The sequence below is a fragment of the Balaenoptera borealis genome (genome assembly GCF_965194805.1).
Source record: "Balaenoptera borealis genome assembly, chromosome: 7".
NCBI lineage: Eukaryota > Metazoa > Chordata > Mammalia > Artiodactyla > Balaenopteridae > Balaenoptera > Balaenoptera borealis.
In genome coordinates, this window is record NC_138864.1 from 95,230,554 (window position 1) to 95,236,203 (window position 5,650).

At 38.3% G+C, this 5,650-nt stretch overlaps 1 long non-coding RNA gene across 1 annotated transcript in view; it reads right to left on the minus strand.

Moving 5' to 3' along the window:
• LOC309632540 overlaps window positions 1-5,650 on the minus strand; it is a 41,824-nt gene that overhangs the window by 10,610 nt on the left and 25,564 nt on the right. The gene's annotated exons all lie outside the window — the stretch shown is intronic.

The window sequence follows — 5,650 nt, forward strand, 5'->3', positions numbered from 1 at the left end:
GTGGACGAAAGGCTCTTGGTGCTCCAGCCAGGCATCAGGGCCGTACCTCTGAGGTGGGAGAGCCAACTTCAGGACACTGGTCCACAAGAGACCTCCCAGCTCCACGTAATACCAAACAGCAAAAATCTCTCAGAGATCTCCATCTCAACATCAAGACCCAGCATCACTCAATGACAAGCAAGCTACAGTGCTGGACACCCTATGCCAAACAACTAGCAAGACAGGAACACAGCCCCATCCATTAGCCTAGAGGCTGCCTAAAATCATAATAAGGCCACAGACACCCCAAAATACACCACCAGATGTGGACGTGCTCACCAGAAAGACAAGATCCAGCCTCATCCACCAGAACTCAGGCACTAGTTCCCTCCACCAGGAAGCCTACACAACCCACTGAACCAACCTTACCCACTGGGGACAGATACCAAAAACAACGGGAACTACGAACCTGCAGCCTGTGAAAAGGAGACCCCAAACACAGTAAGATAAGCAAAATGAGACGACAGAAAAACACACAGCAGATGAAGGATCAGGGTCAAAACACACCAGACTTAACAAATGAAGAGGAAATAGGTAGTCTACCTGAAAAAGAATTCAGAATAATGATAGTAAGGATGATCCAAAATCTGGGAAATAGAATAGACAAAATGCAAGAAACATTTAACAAGGATGTAGAAGAACTAAAGAGGAACCAAGCAACGATGAAAAACACAATAAATGAAATTAAAAATACTCTAGATGGGATCAATAGCAGAATAACTGAGGCAGAAGAAAGGATAAATGACCTGGAAGATAAAATAGTGGAAGTAACTACTGCAGAGCAGGATAAAGAAAAAAGAATGAAAAGAACTGAGGACAGTCTCAGAGACCTCTGGGACAACATTAAACGCACCAACATTCGAATTATAGGGGTCCCAGAAGAAGAAGAGAAAAAGAAAGGGACTGAGAAAATATTTGAAGAGATTATAGTTGAAAACTTCCCTAATATGGGAAAGGAGATAGTTAATCAAGTCCAGGAAGCACAGAGAGTTCCATACAGGATACATCCAAGGAGAAACACGCCAAGACACATATTAATCAAACTGTCAAAAATTAAATATAAGGAAAACATATTAAAAGCAGCAAGGGAAAAACAACAAATAACACACAAGGGAATCCCCATAAGGTTAACAGTTGATCTTTCAGCAGAAACTCTGCAAGCCAGAAGGGAGTGGCAGGATATACTTAAAGTGATGAAGGAGAAAAACCTACAGCCAAGATTACTCTACTCAGCAAGGATCTCATTCAGATGTGATGGAGAAATTAAAACCTTTACAGACAAGCAAAAGCTGAGAGAGTTCAGCACCACCAAACCAGCTTTACAACAAATACTAAAGGAACTTCTCTAGGCAAGAAACACAAGAGAAGGAAAACACCTACAATAACAAACCCAAAACATTTAAGAAAATGGGAATAGGAACATACATATCGATAATTACCTTGAATGTAAATGGATTAAATGCTCCCACCAAAAGACACAGGCTGGCTGAATGGATACAAAAACAAGACCCATATATATGCTGTCTACAAGAGACCCACTTCAGACCTAGAGACACATACAGACTGAAAGTGAGGGGATGGAAAAAGATATTCCATGCAAATGGAAATCAAAAGAAAGCTGGAGTAGCAATTCTCATATCAGACAAAATAGACTTTAAAATAAAGACTATTACAAGAGACAAAGAAGGACACTATATAATGATCAAGGGATCGATCCAAGAGGAAGGTATAACAATTGTAAATATTTATGCACCCAACATAGGAGGACCTCAATACATAAGGCAAATACTAACAGCCATAAAAGGGGAAATCGACAGCAACACAATCATAGTAGGGGACTTTAACACCCCACTTTCACCAATGGACAGATCATCCAAAATGAAAATAAATAAGGAAACACAAGCTTTAAATGATACATTAAACAAGATGGACTTAATTGATATTTATAGGACATTCCACCCAAAAACAACAGAATACACATTTTTCTCAAGTGCTCATGGAACATTCTCCAGGATAGATCATATCTTGGGTCACAAATCAAGCCTTGGTAAATTTAAGAAAATTGAAATCCTATCAAATATCTTTTCCGACCACAATGCTATGAGACTAGATATCAATTACAGGAAAAGATCTGTAAAAAATACAAACACATGGAGGCTACACAATACACTACTTAATAACGAAGTGATCACTGAAGAAATCAAAGGGGAAATCAAAAAATACCTAGAAACAAATGACAATGGAGACACGACGACCCAAAACCTATGGAACGCAGCAAAAGCAGTGCAAAGAGGGAAGTTTATAGCAATACAAGCCTACCTCAAGAAACAGGAAACATCTCGAATAAACAACCTAACCTTGCCCCTAAAGCAATTAGAAAAAGAAGAACAAAAAAACCCCAAAGCTAGCAGAAGGAAAGAAATCATAAAGATCAGGTCAGAAATAAATGAAAAAGAAATGAAGGAAACAATAACAAAAATCAATGAAACTAAAAGCTGGTTCTTTGAGAAGATAAACAAAATTGATAAACCATTAGCCAGACTCATCAAGAGAAAAAGGGAGAAGACTCAAATCAATAGAATTAGAAATGAAAAAGGAGAAGTAACCACTGACACTGCAGAAATACAAAAGATCATGAGAGATTACTACAAGCAACTCTATGCCAATAAAATGGACAACCTGGAAGAAATGGACAGATTCTTAGAAATGCACAAACTGCCGAGACTGAACCAGGAAGAAATAGAAAATATGAACAGACCAATCACAAGCACTGAAATTGAAACTGTGATTAAAAACCTTCCAACAAACAAAAGCCCAGGACCAGATGGCTTCACAGGCGAATTCTATCAAACATTTAGAGAAGAGCTAACACCTATCCTTCTCAAACTCTTCCAAAATATTGCAGAGGGAGGAACACTCCCAAACTCATTCTACGAGGCCACCATCACCCTGATACCAAAACCAGACGAAGATGTCACAAAGAAAGAAAACTACAGGCCAATATCACTGATGAACATAGATGCAAAAATCCTCAGCAAAATACTAGCAAACAGAATCCAACAGCACATTAAAAGGATCATACACCATGATCAAGTGGGGTTTATCCCAGGAATGCAAGGATTCTTCAATATACGCAAATCAATCAACGTGATACACCATATTAACAAATTGAAGGAGAAAAACCATAGGATCATCTCAATAGATGCAGAGAAAGCTTTCGACAAAATTCAACACCCATTTATGATAAAAGCCCTGCAGAAAGTAGGCATAGAGGGAACTTTCCTCAACATAATAAAGGCTATATATGACAAACCCACAGCCAACATTGTCCTCAATGGTGAAAAACTGAAACCATTTCCACTAAGATCACGAACAAGACAAGGTTGCCCACTCTCACCACTATTATTCAACATAGTTTTGGAAGTGTTAGCCACAGCAATCAGAAAAGACAAAGAAATAAAAGGAATCCAAATCGGAAAAGAAGAAGTAAAGCTGTCACTATTTGCAGATGACATGATACTATACATAGAGAATCCTAAAGATGCTACCAGAAAACTCCTAGAGCTAATCAATGAATTTGGTAAAGTAGCAGGATAGAAAATTAATGCACAGAAATCTCTTGCATTTCTATACACTAATGACGAAAAATCTGAAAGTGAAATTAAGAAAACACTCCCGTTTACCATTGCAACAAAAAGAATAAAATATCTAGGAATAAACCTACCTAAGGAGACAAAAGACCTGTATGCAGAAAATTATAAGACACTGATGAAAGAAATTAAAGATGATACAAATAGATGGAGAGATATACCATGTTCCTGGATTGGAAGAATCAATATTGTGAAAATGACTCTACTACCCAAAGCAATCTACAGATTCAATGCAATCCCTATCAAACTACCACTGGCATTTTTCACAGAACTAGAACAAAAAATTTCACAATCTGTATGGAAACACAAAAGACCCCGAATAGCCAAAGCAATCTTGAGAACGAAAAATGGAGCTGGGGGAATCAGGCTCCCTGACTTCAGACTATATTACAAAGCTTCAGTAATCAAGACAGTTTGGTACTGGCACAAAAACAGAAATATAGATCAATGGAACAGGATAGAAAGCCCAGAGATAAACCCACACACATACGGTCACCTTATCTTTGATAAAGGAGACAAGCATATACAGTGGAGAAAAGACAGCCTCTTCAATAAGTGGTGCTGGGAAAATTGGACAGGTACATGTAAAAGTATGAAATTAGAACACTCCCTGACACCATGCACAAAAATAAACTCAAAATGGATTAAAGACCTAAGTGTAAGACCAGACACTATCAAACTCTTAGAGGAAAACATAGGCAGAACACTCTATGACATACATCACAGCAAGATTCTTTTTGACCCAGCTCCCAGAGAAATGGAAATAAGAACACAAATAAACAAATGGGACCTAATGAAACTTAAAAGCTTTTGCACAGCAAAGGAAACCATAAACAAGACCAAAAGACAACCATCAGAATGGGAGAAAATATTTGCCAATGAAGCAACTGACAAAGGATTAATCTCCAAGATTTACAAGCAGCTCATGCAGCTCAATAACAAAAAAACGAACAACCCAATCCAAAAATGGGCAGAAGACCTAAATAGACATTTCTCCAAAGAAGATATACAGATGGCCTACAGACACATGAAAGAATGCTCAACATCATTAATCATTAGAGAAATGTAAATCAAAACTACAATGAGATATCATCTCACACCGGTCAGAATGGCCATCATCAAAAAATCTACAAACAATAAATGCTGGAGAGGGTGTGGAGAAAAGGGGACCCTCCTACACTGTTGGTGGGAATGTAAATTGATACAGCCACTATGGAGAACAGTATGGAGGTTCCTTAAAAAACTACAAATAGAACTACCATACGACCCAGCAATCCCACTACTGGGCATATACCCTGAGAAAACCATAGGTCAAAAAGAGTCATGTACCAAAATGTTCATTGCAGCTCTATTTACAATAGCCAGGACATGGAAGCAACCTAAATGTCCATCGACAGATGAATGGATAAAGAAGATGTGGCACATATATACAATGGAATATTACTCAGCCATAAAAAGAAATGAAATGGAGGTATTTGTAATGAGGTGGATGGAGTTAGAGTCTGTCATACAGAGTGAAGTAAGTCAGAAAGAGAAAAACAAATACAGTATGCTAACACATATATACGGAATCTAAGGAAAAAAAAAAAAAGGCCATGAAGAACCTAGTGGCAAGACGGGAATAAAGACACAGACCTAGTAGAGAATGGACTTGAGGATATGGGGAGGGGGAAGGGTAAGTTGGGACAAAGTGAGAGAGTGGCATGGACATATATACACTACCAAATGTAAAATAGATAGCTAGTGGGAAGCAGCCGCATAGCACAGGGAGATCAGCTCGGTGCTTTGTGACCACCTAGAGGGGTTGGATGGGGAGGGTGGGAGGGAGGGAGATGCAAGAGGGAAGAGAAATGGGAACATATTGTATATGTATAACTGATTCACTTTGTTATAAAGCAGAAGCTAACACACCGTTGTAAGGCAATTATACTTCAATAAAGATGTTTAAAAAAAAAAAAAGC